Genomic DNA, 15,123 nt, shown 5'->3' with positions numbered 1-15,123 from the left:
CATATTGAACTGGTTAAAACATTTCAATTGCTGGAAGAGCAAAACAAATGGTGCTTAAGAGCATAAGAGAAAATCAGAGTTTCTCCATAAGGTCATTCAGTTTCTTTTATAGTCTCTGTTTGCTTTCTTCCCATAAACTTATTTATATCTGTAGAGGAAAAAACAAATATATTTATTTTTATTCAAGCTCTTTAAGCCCTTATGAGCTTGCCTAGAGCAGCTAAGTCAGTTCTATTTGTACGTCTGTGGTAAAGGTCTGATATATTTTCTCTGGCTGTATTTTTCTTTTACTGTGTTTCCCTGGAAAGATTCACCCTTTGAAGAATTTATCTCCCACTGATTGGTTCTCTGGATGACTGCTGTTGCCTGCTCTGAAGTTGACCTCATGATTTGCAATGCATTCTGAGGTGAGTGAGTCACTTCATTGGCAATAGTCATGCAACTGTGAAATCTCTGTGGTGGTTTCCCTGGCCATTTCTGCCAATTCAAAATTCCAGAGACACTATAATACTGACTTCAGTCATCACACCCAAAGAAAGGGAGGCTGGTCAGGGCTTCTGTATATGTTTATGCAGCAAGGTGGAAAGACTCTTGCAGAGACTGGTCCACTTGCAAATTTTCAAAGCGGCCTGACACTGCCCCTCCTTCTCTTTAGTATCCTGTGCATTTCTCAAAGAATGGACAGAGTAGAACTAGTCTTATCTCCATCTTGAAGACCCACTGACATTCTCTTGGGATCTAGGCATCACAAGTGGTCAGTCTTTCTCAACCTCTCTCTGTTTTTTTTTTTTTTTAATTTTTTTTTTCAATGTTTATTTATTTTTGGGACAGAGAGAGACAGAGCATGAACGGGGGAGGCACAGAGAGAGAGGGAGACACAGAATCGGAAGCAGGCTCCAGGCTCTGAGCCATCAGCCCAGAGCCTGACGCGGGGCTCGAACTCACGGACCGCGAGATCGTGACCTGGCTGAAGTCGGACGCTTAACCGACTGCGCCACCCAGGCGCCCCTCTCTGTTTTTTAACACTCTCGAGAATAATGTAAATCCCCTGTCAGAGGAAGGCCAGCCCTTAAAAATCACTGCCATTGATCAGGAGCTCCTTGAGAGTTAACATTGTTGAATTATACATTGTCGAAGAATGGTTCAGGGCACTTAGTGGGTACTTAATATTTGTTGATGTACTGAATAAATGAGAAACAGTTGCTATGTTGCAGTTTTAAATGAGTACAGCTGTACAAAGTGTGCCAGATTTGAGCTAAAAGAATGTGGTTGGCATGCCGTTCATACTGGTAGTCTTGGTTTGGGATTTTGTGTCATCTGAAGGACAGTCTCTACTGAAGAAAAACTTTGTAGCAGAACTAGACTGCTGTTACAAGTGAGAATAGCCTGCTGCGTCTAGACATTTTATATGTGGAAGGAGAGTGCTTCCTTTGCATGTCTGAGCTATAAAGCTCACTCTCTCTGTCTCCAAACTGTTGTAAATGCTTTTAAGAGCATAGTAGGGAATGGTCCCAAAGAGAGCCAGGGCTATTTGTTTGGAAGCTGCAATACCAGTTTTCCAAATAAACAACAGATTCACAAATTCTCTGTCCTTGAAAATGTTCCCATTTCTGCTTTGAAGGGATGTATCAGGTCTAACCCATAAGAAACAAGAGATTCGTGAACAACAGCTTGGGAATAAAGGAAAGAAATGCTTTCCAATGCCGAAATGTAGGAACAGTCTTCACTTTTGAGCTTACAGAGTGCCTCATGCTGAAATTCAGTAGCCACGCTGAAAATGGGTTGCATATGGGAATATATTTTTTCCAGAGCAATCTATTGCTTCCCCCAAAATGACTCCAGAAGTGACATAGGCTTCTGTTACTTCGTTTTTAAATGTCCTATCCTCTTTGTTCTGTGCTCAACTTCTAGCTCCGCTCCTCAAAACCAAGGTGTTAGTGCTATTATAAACCTACTAACTGCAGAGACAATTGGTGACATCCACCTTTGTGATGTGATAATCCTTTGATGACATGGGATGAGGGTGAAAGTGTAGTAGACTCAGGACATGGTAAGTAGTATGTCTCCAGATACCACTTACCAGAGCTTCATTATTAGAAAAGTTTGAAGCCTTGTCAATCTGTGCATCACTTGTAAAGTCAGGAACCATGAAGGCCAGTTGAAAATCTGTAATCTCCTTTTAGGAGGAAAGGCAGTTGATTAAGAAGTAGATCAACCCAACATTTTATTTGGGATGAATTTTGCTTTTGGCTTTTTTTTTTTTTGGCACAGACAGCAGTGTCTTTTGGTCAACTCATAGCCCAAGTAGAAATTCACAGAATCGTATTTTGCATTTTTGTTGAGGATTAATTTTCTGGCATATCTGTCATCTCTGACCAAGATTTGCTGCTGTCTTCCTCCCCAGTTTCAACTCCATTTGGAAGCAGAGGTTTTATCTCCCTTTTATTAGGAAGATATTAAGTGATTTCTCAGCCACACAGAAAAGCTGTGCTGATTGCAGAAAATAGAAATGCTGACCCTAGTTTTTTTTTCTTTTTTTCTTCTCAAGACAAAATGGTGCTTCTTGGATGCAGATTTCATTTTTGTGTCATAAGTGTTAGTACAATAGGTGTCCTCACTTATATTTGAGAGAAACTAATTTTCAGGCCAATGTTTAAAAGTACAACAGCCAGAGGTAGTTATAATTCTAGTCCTTCCAATATTGTAGAGGTAAATAATTAATCTTTTCTCCCTTTCCCCCTTCCCACACTCCTCTACTTATTGAACACTATGTATTAGATACTAATCAATGAGCTCTATACTAATTAATCCTTGCAACAATGCTTTGCTGTAGGTAGTGTAAATTTCTTTCTTTTTTTTCACATAATAAAACTGAAGCATTGAGAACTTAAGAAAACTGTAAGGGGTTAAATAGCAGCAAATAATGATATCACGTAAGCAGTCTGATTTTGAAAACTATACTCTTAACTGGACACTATAGAAGTTCTTATAGATGTAGATTCATCAGATAAGGGATTTGCAAATATCATCTCCACCCCGTATCAGAATCTTTCAAACAGTAGTAGCTTTAAATTTTGAAAAAGTCTGAATTATCATTTTTTAATTGTATTTTGGTTTTTGGAATTCTATATATATAACAAATCTTTCATCAATCCAAGGTCACAAAAGTTTTCTTCTATTTTTTCTAGAAGTTGTATAGTTTTAGGTTTGAAAGTTAGCTCTGTCACCCATTTTAAATTAATTAATTATATGTTGGAGGGACTCATCAAAACGTATTTTCATTTTTTAATATAGATATTGAGCTGTTCAAGCATGATTTGTTGAAAGGACTATTCTGTCTCCACAGAATTGCCTTTGCAGTGTGGTCAAAAGTCATTTGTCTGTGTATATAAATGAGTGTATTTCTGGATTCTCTGCTATGTTCCATTGATCTATTTGGCTATTTTGGTGCCAATGCCACACTACCTTTTTTTATTGTAGCTTTATAGTAAGTCTTGAAGTCAGATTGTTTTAATCCTCCAATTTAGTTCTTTTTTTCTTTTTTTTCAAAGTTGTTTTGACTACTCTAGATACTTTACATTTCCAAATGAATATTTCTAAGTGCCTGCTAGGGCTTTATGGATTCTATAGGTATTTGAGGAGAATTGACATTTGAACAAGATTGAGTACTTTAAATTATGAATAAGGTTTCTCTTATTTAGAACTTATAAAATTTCTCCCAGCAATGTTTTACAGCTTTAGTATTTAGGTCTTGTACACCTTTTGTCCAATTTATCCCTAAATAGCTTGATGTTCTTATGTATGATATCTTTAAAAAATTTTAATGTTACATGGTTCATTGCTAGCGTATAAAAATATGGTGGATTTTGATATTGATTTTATATCTGTAAGCTCTCTTAAATTCACTTATTTGTTCCAGTGGCTTTTTATAGATTACATTGGATTCTTTTACAAAGATGATCATGTCATACACAAATAAGTATAGATAACTTCAACACAACTTGACCTAATTGTCATTTATAGGATACTATATCCCAAAAAAGCATAAAACAAATGCTCTTAGAACACACTTGAAACCTTTATCTAGAAAGACATATTCTGGACGGGCCATAAAATAAGTCTAAATAAATATAAAAGCTGTTCAATCACAGTGTGCTATTTGACCACAGTGGAATTAAATTAGAAATAAAAAAAGCAAGTATTTCTCTAAAATTTGAAGATTTTTTTGGTCATTATTTCTTCAAATATTTTCAGTCTTGTTTCTCTCACTTCTCCTTTGGGGACTCCAATTATATTACATTAGGCTGCTTGAAATTTTCCCAAGTTTACTGGTGATTTTGTCTTTTTTTTTTATGTCTTTATTTTATTTTGAGAGAGAAACAGAGTTCGAGTGGAGGGAGGGGCAGAGAGAGAGTGAGACACAGAATCTGAAGCAGTCTCCAGGCTCTGAGCTGTCAGCACAGAGCCCGACGTAGGGTTCGAACTCACAGACTGTGAGATCATGACCTGAGCTGAAGTTGGATGCTTAACCGACTGAGCCACCTAGGCACCCCGAGGTTTTCAATTCATGAATTTTTTTCTATGTGTTTTTCAAATTGGATAGGTTATATTATCTTCAAGTTTACTACTTTTTTCTTCTATAATGATTAATCTGCTATTAATCCTATCCAATGGATTTTTCTTTAAGGCATTATAGTATTCATCTGTAGAAGTTTGGGACTCTGTATTTTCCATATCCTTATTTAACTGTTTGAATATAAAAAATAAGCTATACTTACTGTTTTAATGTTTTTTGTCCAATAATTCTATCATCTGTGTCAATTTTAGGTTGGTTTGGATCATTTAAAATCCGCTCCCCTCCACCATTGGTCATCTTATTTCTTCTTTCATTCCTGTTAATCTTTAATTGGGTGTTACATATTGTGAGTTTAATCTATTTAAGTGTTATATCTTTTTGTACTTTTAGATATCTGAAGCTTTGTTCTGACAGACAGTTAAGTTACTTGGAAATTTTTATTTTAGTTCAGTTTTTGGTCTTGTTAGGTACGAAGGAGGCAGCATTGAATCTAGGGCTAATTATCCTACACTACAGAGGCAAGACCCTTGTAAATACTCTTAACTATACTTGTGGAGAAGCTACTTTCCTCAATGTTGTGTAAGTATCAAATACTATTCCTTTTAATCCTTTTGGATGATTGTTTTTCCAGAGTTGATGCACCATCATTACTCCACCGAATACCCAAGTGGAGCTTTTTATAGATCTCCAGTGTTGTGCATACAGCTATCTCCTCTCTGATACTGTGTTCTGTGATTCTAGCCATCTTGGTCTCTCTGGACTTTCAGCAATATCCATTTACATAAGAGATCCCAGGCTCATAACTGTACCATAGCCTGGAAATTCACTCAAGATACTGAGCTGGCCTCATCTTGCTTGTTTCCCATGTCTCAGGGATCACTAACCTATGCTGCCTGGTATCCAGTGTCTTGAAAACCATTGTTTCAAACATTTTGTCTTGTTTCTTTGAATGTTTTAGGAAGAAGAGTAAATCCAGAAACAAAGAAATTAATTTGATTTTAGAAAATAACAAGAGTGTGCATTTCTTACTGTATGCATTCATCAATATCAGAGCTACTGCATAAGGAAAAGATCTCTTTTGAATTTTATTTCCTTGAGCCTACAACCTTTATATCTGTGTACATTTATTCTTCCAAAAGAGCTGGTTTGTTGCTTTCTGCTTTCAAATCTAAAACATTCATTATCTCTTAAAGGAACTGACAAGTCTTATTCGCCTATTAGTAAATAGTTAAATTAGTGTCTTTCAAATTTGCTTAGATAGTTAAACCACTACCTTAGCTTTTTGTGGAATGTAATCAAAGACAAATACATTTCATTTCATTTCATTTTATACACTACAGAATTTTTTTTACTTGCAAAAATATAATCATTACATGTACACACGTTCCACATCTCAAGTAATAACACTAATTTAATCATCCATTTTTCTATTCAACATGTGCTTATTGATTACGTATTGTGGTACATGCATGATCTTGGATATAATCTTCATTACTGTTCATAATTATTGTTAACAATATATTTAGGTCAATCAAAATCTGAGCTGAGACATCTATTATAATGATTATTTAATAATAGAATTGTGCCTGTGAAACTCTTTGGTACCTTTAGATACAAGGCAATCTAACCTGAATTCTACTCTCAGATATTCATAGTGTTGAAATCTTAAGGAATGATAAGAAAACTCTAGAATATCAACACTGAAGCTCATTACTTCCAAGAATATTGTTGAAAAAAAATATCAACGTTAAGAGTCATTGATTATATTTAAAATCATATTTTTAGCTGTATGATATTTTGTAGTAAAATATTTAGTGTGTGGATATTAATTATATCAACTATCATGCAAATTGAGAAAAATCCTATAGTTTTTCTAAAATTTTCTAAAAGTGATCATCACTTTAGTTGTTGTCTTCTTCTCTTCCTCCTTCTCCTCTTATTTCTCCTCCCTCCTCCTCCTCCTCCTTCCCTTCTTCTTCTTCTTCTTCTTCTTCTTCTTCTTCTTCTTCAAGTAATGGATACTCTAGTTCAAAGAACACCCACAATTGGAAATGGAAAATGATAAATTTTTTTTAATGTTTTAAATGTTCTTTAAATTTATTTTTGAGAGAGAGACAGAATGTAAGTGGGAGAGGGGCAGAGGGAGAGGGAGACACAGAATCCAAAGCAGGCTCCAGGCTCTGAGCTGTAAGTACAGAGCCTGACACAGGGCTTGAACCCATGAATAATGAGATCATGACCTGAGCCAAAGTCCAATGGTTAACTGACTGAGCCACCCAGGTGCCCTGATAAAATCTTTTGAAGGTCATTTTGGCAGTCTGAATCATGAATGTCTTAAACATACTCATATCTTTTGATAGTATCTTAAAAAATTGTCAATGAGTTTACAGAGTTGACCTTTATGAATATTCAACACAAAGCTTCTTATAATAAGAAAAATTAGAAACAACTTAAACATTGAAAAAATGGATTTAAAAATAATTTGTGATACATAGAAATAAAAGGCACAACATAAGGACCACAGTCAATGATATAATAGTGATGTAACAGGACAAGTCGTAGCTAACTTGTGGTGAGCATAGCATAATATATAAATTTGTCAAGTGACTAAGTTTTATGCCTGAAACTAACATAACATTGGGGGTCACCTATATTCAAATAAGAAAGAACAGATTGTGATACAATAATATAAGGAAATACCCTACAATCATTTTAAAAGATACTTTTCAAAATAAAGATTATCATATTAGCTTGAGTAAAAAAATTTTCACATTCCAGACTGTATGCATTATATGACCCCTTTGTACATGTGTTTGTGTGTGTTTGCATTTGTGTGAGTGTTGCATGAAGCAACACATGTATATAAAGACCCAAGGATGCATATGGCAAATACTAGCAGTTTTTTTTTTTTAATTTAGGTTTGGTTTTTGATGATTTTTATTTCTTTTCTTTTTCTTTGTTTATATCGTAATATTGTAGTAGTGTTAGGCTTCCTGACTTGAAAGGTTACCTTGAAACATTCTCATGTCACCTCTGTGACTGGGAACTGAAAATAAGAACACACAGGAAAGCATGGAGGAAAGGAAGGTCTTCTCAGCTGAACCATGGATGGTAGAGGCAACATCATAGCCATGCCTCCTCATCAGTCAAATATTAGTCCTGACACAGCCCTGCTGTAACATCCACTAACCTAAAAGATTAAACCAACAGTTGTTCAACGCCTGCTCTGGGTCATTGATCCTGACTTTTCACCTCTACCTAGGCCCCTATGGCTTCAGCTTTTCCCTCGATTTTTTTCTTCTTCTTCTCTTGCTCTCATGTCTCTGCTTTGACACCTCTTACTACCACCTAGCAGATGCTTTTTTTTTTTTTTTTTACCTATAAACATCATACTTTCAAAGAGATAGGATCTGATGGGCTTTATTAACCATTATCCTAAATAGAGGGCCCCATTAGACTCGTATATCAGGCTCAGTCACCTCACTGGTTGGGACCTTTGGGTTAGACATCCTTTCCTGTTCCAATCAGCCATGGCCATTGACATGTGCCACAGAGCATAGGAGCTCTGTGGAGAAGGTTCCTTTTATGACATAGTAGCCACTTAGAGGCTTCTCTGAAAACCTCATTATAGGCTTCTCAGTGTAGTGATTAAAAATAAATAAATAAAAACAAGGAAAGGGGCAGCCCGTTACGTAGTTCAAGAGAGTTCTCATGATGAGAATGTTTTTCTTTATGTTGAGCTGAATTCTGCCTCTATATATCTTCTGCCCCCTCTTTTGTTTTTCTCATATTTCACTCTAACTATTCTTTCCAAACTTTTGAGAAGAAATATTTATTGCTCAAATGACAAAATTTCTAACCTCTCATTAATTGAATACTCTGTTCTGTGGCAGGGGCAGGGTCCAGTTTATCCATATGCCATTAAAATGTGACTTCCAGAAAAAACACCATAGACAGATGTGATCTACTTACCTGTAATTGCAGATGATGTAAGACTTTCCAGCAGCCAAGTCAGACTCCTGGTTTCTATCAAAATGTTCTCTAACCAGGTTTCTCTCATTTGACACTCACACAATGGATTTATTGTCCTGTGGATGCATGAACTTGCATCTTTTAGATTTCACCTACTGTATCTTCAAAAAGTGTTGTACAGTTTACAAGCACTTTCATAGACATTATCTCATTTAATCCTCCTAACATGTTGATATTGGCTCAAAGCTCCTGCTTGGTTCTATAAGATCATTTCCAGTTGCCAATCTTTCCTATGTTCACTGAGAACACTGATCTTTTCCACGTAACAACTGAGGTAAGTGGAATATATTGCCCCTTACAGCATTACAGAGAAACTGTGGAGCTATGAACTAGAAAAGGCAGGATGTACAGTGTTTGGGGGCGTAATCATTGCAAGGATAAACATCATTATGTAACTGGGAGAAGACAGAGTAGGAATCAATAAAACAGTATTTTCTCCTGAATGTTCACAAATATGCTCTTCTCTTAGTGTCAAGAGAAGCAGTCAAATGCAGGGATGGGACTTTCCTCAGACGTTTATAAAGTCATGAGTCAGATACAATACGTGGCATTTGACTAAACTCTTGTACTTCTTTGTTTGCCTGTGTCCTAGTCTTTCCAAGTTCTGTCATCACATCTTGATTCTTTCTTGCCATGCAAATATGAAAGCTTTGTGGTTCAAGGTGGTGCTCTCCATTCAGTGGGCTGCTACCTGGTTGGCATGATTCGCTTGAGAGTCATTCTGTCCATAGCATTGCTCACTCAGTCATTATCATCTCTGCCTCATTCCATTGTCTCTACTCTCTATATAAGGAAAGTACTCTGTCTTGTTTGTTTCCCTGACATATTTTCACTGTCTTAGATCATAGAGGAGATGCAGGATTTTTTTCCTCTTTATAATCATCCAAATGCTACCCAGCTATAGACTATAGTTACAGAGCTATTATTTTATTAAAATAAATTGGTAAATATCCAGTTTTGAGCAGACCATTCTCTTGTTGACTGTCCTAATAGCTACAAAAATTTACCAAATTTGAATCAAGTAAGTCATGCGATATCTATGATTCATTTTCTGTGTGTAAATGTCAAATAGGAACAGAAGCATAGCTGGATTCCAAAAATTTTTCCTAAACATTGAAAAAAAATGATTTTTAATTTTTTTGAAATCGAGTATGGCTGGTAATCTTATGGAAGTTATTTGAAATCCCTCATAGCTCCTAATAATTTAAATGAGATTATGTGTTGGGTTAAGATAGTCTTATAGGTAGCTGTGAATGTCTGTGTGTATTACATCCATGACACTGTGTCTTTGAGGGGGTGGTGTACATTGGAGAGACAGAGTATGAGGAGAAGCACTCCTACCAAATCTTCCCCTCCATTTGGTATTAGTTCAACACTATTAAATGTAAGCACAAACAAAAAATATCAAGAACTACTTGCTATTAGTGACAAAACACTTGGGAAAATATGAGGGCATTCATATGAAAGCATTTTCTGACCAATCCTTTTTCTCCACAGTTGCCAGTTGGGTATGGCTTGCTTTTAGCATAATTCATGAATGCATGACAAAGTATAGTTTTTAGAAGTTGGAAACCAGTTGCTGGTGAGTCTGCTGAAATGGGTCATTTTATAACTATTTCTACTGTCTGAAGCTGATAGAGATATTTTGTCCAACCACCCCATACTTGCTTGCTTCATCAACTGTATTTCTTTTTACCTGGGTAGACCCTTGCCCTATGTACCAAGTAATAGTCATTATTTATCTCATTTATCCCACATCAGTAGTCTTTACAGTAGATATTTTTATGTCCATTTGACCAATGGAGTAAGACAATTTCCAAGAGCTGAATAGTTTGCTATAGGTCATTCAGCCAGGAAGTGGTAGACACAAGATGACAGTTCTATTTGTCTGCATACCCCTTACTTGGCTGCACTTAGAATGCTTCTCCAGTCTGTCTTGGATCCTTCCCTGTCCTCTTTACCCTGTGACTCATAAAGTAGGTGACCTAATCTACGTGTTGCTTCTCAATAATTACTTTAACACAACACAGTATGTAATGATCGGTATTTCCAATAAAATTGAAGAGTTAATAGCAAAGCAGATGTTCCAACCCATCTTCTCCTGAGAACTCAGTGAATTGTATTCCAGAAGAAGCTCTCAAATAACTACTTAGCCTTCTTGTCACCTGTCTGCATGCACACAAGAGAGCAAATCCATACCTGTATCAAGTTTCTTAGTCCTATGTTAGAGAAAACACCTCTGCCTGGTGTTGAAACACATTTCACATTCAGGTGCTTTGTGCAAGAGCGCACATTTATGCATTTATTCAGATAATCAGCATTCAGAGAAGACCCACGAGGCCCTCCCCAGTGTTCTCTCTGAGGAGAACTGAGAACTGGTGGCTCTATATGAGTAGCTGTAGGTGTTTATCTAGTCTTCTTCAACAGTCTGAAGAGGATCTAGCTTCATTCAAAGCTTGGTGGTGATATTCCTGAATAATTAATGCCCATGCTATTTGAATTTAATTTGAAGCCATTATATTGTGCTGGTGACAAAACATTGAACAAGATTAGTATCCTGGACCTCCCTGAGTTTACCATGCTTTGGTAAATGGATATGAGGATACTTGTTGTTCTTTTTCTCCATCCAGGCCAGAGCTGAATGCCAAGTTCAGCTCTGTATCCATTTGCCTTTTCATGTTATATTATGTGAGAAAGGAAGTGTACCACCTAACCTCGTCTTAAACCTCTTCAGGATCATCTCTGCATCCTTGAGGTTAGTCATACCCTCTTTTATTCTCTAACCCAACAACTTCCTATTTTCATTAAAAAATAAGAATGAATAGAGCAATATTTGGAAAGAACATCTTTGCTTAGAAGATCTTATCAAATAGCACTGCCGGTTTGTCTACTTAAGGTTTTATCTTCTTGGGGCACCTGGGTGGCTCAGTCAGTTAAGTGTCCGACTTCAGCTCAGGTCACCATCTCACGGTCCGTGAGTTCGAGCCCCGTGTCGGGCTCTGGGCTGATGGCTCAGAGCCTGGAGCCTGCTTCTGATTCTGTGTCTCCCTCTCTCTCTGCCCCTCCCCCACTCATGCTCTGTCTCTCTCTGTCTCAAAAATAAATAAACGTTAAAAAAATTTTAAAAAAAGGTTTTATCTTCTTAGAGGCTCTAATTCTAGAAAGTCTAATATTTGCTTCTATTTGCACTTTGATTTACACATTTTTTTTAACAACTATTTATGGGGCTTAGGCTCTCCTTGAGGGACCATGCCGGCTACCAAGAATACCCACCTGAGAGCACCCATCACCACTGCAGCCTTTACCCAGAGGCTTTCTGAATAGAAGTCAGATTTTAAAATATCTCTTATTTTAAATGTTTCTTTTCTCCCCTTTACTTTGGTGCAGGTGAGATAATTTTTGCTTTTGTGATTTAATACAAAGCTTTTAAATACCTCTACAGTTGAAACACTTTGTTTATAAACAAAGGGAAAATGGATTGAAGTAACTTACTATGTCCATCTGAAAACAATTTGTACTACTACTGGAATTTATTGAAAATGTGGATGAATCAAACAAGCTAGATTAGTTATTAACAAAGTATTGGAGAAAAAATGGATAAAACAATGAAATTTGTCTTAAAACATGGATATCATTTGAAGATTCATAAAACAAAGCAAATCCTAGGGTGTTCTTCAAGTCAGGCCATTTGAAGGAAACTGACTCATCAATGAAATTCTTCTAAGGGGATAAAATGATTATTCTAATTCCATTGGAAAATTAGATACTTACATAAGAAGGCCTACCTGAAAGATTTGCTTCCTCATTGTGAGATAACAGAAAATATATGTATTGGTCTCTGCTCTCCAGTTCCTGACATAAATCTTCTAAAACTCTTGTAAATTCCTAAGAATAAGGAGCATCTCTTGTTTTAACATGTGATCTTTGACCTTGTCCCTAACAGAGAGCTCCTAAAACCCTTGTAAATTCCTAAATGATAAAAGCACTAGGATTATCTTTTGTTCTAACCAGGTGATGCTGGATGGGCTGTTGGATGCAGACTGGTCATCAGAAAGACCAAGCCATGATTAGAAGCTTGCAATTTTCAACTCTTCCCCTCACTCCCAGCTTCTGCACAGAGTGGAGAAGAGTTGGAAATGAAGTTAAGGAAGCCTCCATAAAATCCCAATAGTATGGGGTTCAGGAAGATTGTGAGTTAGTGAACATATCCATATACTGGCAGACTGACATGCCCCTTCTCCACTGGAACAGAAGCCCCCATACTCGAAACCCTCCCAGACCTTATGCTATGTATCTCTTCATCTCACTCTTTATCTGTTTCCTTTATCATATCCGTTAATAAACTGGTAAACATAAGTAAGAGTTTCTTCAAGTTCTAGGAGCCACTCCAGGAAATTAACCAAATCTGAGGAGGAGGTCATGGTAGCCTCTATTTTATAGCCTAATTGGACAGAAGTTGTGGGCAGCCTGGGACCTATTAAGTGTGATTGGCATCTGAAGTGGGGATCTGTGTTCTGGGACTGAGCTCTTAATCTGTGGGATGAAATGCTATTTCTAGGTAGATAGTGTCAGAATTGAATTAAATTGTATGATACCCAGCTGATGTCACAGAATTGCTTGGTGTGGGGGAAATGCACACATCTGGTGTCAGAAGTGTTGGGAGTATGGTAGTAGTGTAAGAGCAAAGGGTTTACAAAAGGAAAAAAAGTAGGATTCTCTACTCACCTATCAAATTATTAAACATGCAATAGCATGTTATCACAAATAGTAGGAAGCTAGCAAGTATCTATTAAACATATTTGAGGAGCGCCTGGGTGGCACAGTCTGTTAAGCGTCCGACTTCAGCCAGGTCACGATCTCGCGGTCCGTGAGTTCGAGCCCCGCGTCAGGCTCTGGGCTGATGGCTCCGAGCCTGGAACCTGCTTCCAATTCTGTGTCTCCCCCTCTCTCTGCTCCTCCCCCGTTCATGCTCTGTCTCTCTCTGTCTCAAAAATAAATAAACGTTAAAAAAAAATATTTGAAATCAACTGCTCTGGAGCATATTAAAGAATCAGCCTACATTAAAAATATTTAAAGTCTATTTTAGTATTGAAGAATAGTATAAAGCTCAGTAAACATGTTTAAACTAACTTGTTGGGATTAACTTTTCCTATATGTATTCAAAAGTGAATCAACTTTTACTCTTGTTATTCAAACACAGGTGAGACATGGTCTTTTGGTGACAAATCTGGATCTAAGAAACTCATTTTGCAACATATATAAATTTTGCAGTATATACAAAAATTGAATCATTCTGTTGTACATTTGAAACTAATATAATGTTATGTTAGTTACACCTCTGTCAAAAAAGAAACTCAAATAGAAAAAATGAATTAAGTATTTTATATATTTAATAAACAACTACATATCTCTGTTTTGCCTGGTAATTGTCTTCCTGATTTCTTTTCAGGATAAAAACAACAAAAGAGTAGGAATGAAAACAACTACTTACTCAGAAATTTGTTACTGAACACACATTTTCTATTAGGCCTCTTCTAGGCTTTGTAAAGATCTTTATAAAGATTTTGTTTTGTCCTTAAGCCATTTGTGCTGTAAAATAATTCATCAAAATCATGATTGATTTATTCATTCATAGGACAAGTCTTCATTAAACACTACTAAGTGTAAGGCTTACAGCTAAGGTGGTACTAATGAACCAAACAGGAATTGTTTTTGCCTTCATGGAGTGCAGTCCAATGGAGTTCACAGACATTCATCACAGTATCAAGGTAGCACATGTGGACTCATCACACAGAATCTAAAAGTTCAATGAAGAGAAGCATATGGTCCTTTTAAAGTACAAAAACTGGAGGATAGTACTCAAGAAAGCCAGAGAATTGTTCATCTGAAATCTAAAATGTGTGTAGAAGTAAGTAGGAGTGCATAGGGAAATAAGAGAAAACTGTGTATTCCTAGCACAAGAACTAGTGTTAGGGTTGACTTGTGTCTCCCCAAAAGATGTGTTGAAGTCCCAGCCCCCATTCTTTCAGAATGCAATCTTAACTTGGAAATATGGTCATTGCCAATGTAATTAATTAAATTGAGGCCATAGTGGAGTAGATTGGGTCCTTAACCCAGTATGACTGGTGTCCTTATAAAAAGAGTAAAAGTCACAGAAAGAGAAGATGGCTACATGAAGACTGACCCAGAGAGTGAAGTCATCCTGCTACCAGCCAAGGGTCATCTGGTGCTGCCAGAAGGAAGGAACTAGGAAAAGCATAGCCCTGGCAGCACCTTGACTTTAGACTTCTAATATCCAGAAATATGAGACAATGTATTTCTATAGTTTTAAGCCACCTAGTTGGTGGGTCTTCATTACAGCAACCTTAGGAAATGAAAATACCCAGCATTTATAAAAGTCTGTGGCAATGAAAAACATTCCAAAATCAAAGGACCAGAAGACATCCAGGTTGGATTGTACTATGTGGGAGAGATAGGGTTGCTGGATATAATACCAGAACTAGTTTGAATTTCAG

The 15,123-nt window shown here is 36.7% G+C and overlaps 1 long non-coding RNA gene across 1 annotated transcript in view; it reads left to right on the top strand.

The window, feature by feature from the left end:
• Positions 1-306: 306 nt before the first annotated feature.
• Positions 307-15,123, top strand: part of LOC121041516 (uncharacterized) — a 39,122-nt gene continuing 24,305 nt past the window's right edge. The window contains exon 1 of the long non-coding RNA XR_005795773.1: positions 307-407. This is a non-coding gene — a long non-coding RNA (uncharacterized LOC121041516). The remainder of the gene's footprint in view (positions 408-15,123) is intronic.

This window comes from Herpailurus yagouaroundi, unplaced genomic scaffold, assembly GCF_014898765.1.
Source record: "Herpailurus yagouaroundi ecotype Mexico unplaced genomic scaffold, PumYag 29, whole genome shotgun sequence".
NCBI classification, from domain to species: domain Eukaryota; kingdom Metazoa; phylum Chordata; class Mammalia; order Carnivora; family Felidae; genus Herpailurus; species Herpailurus yagouaroundi.
This window is presented reverse-complemented; position numbering and strand designations above follow the sequence as displayed.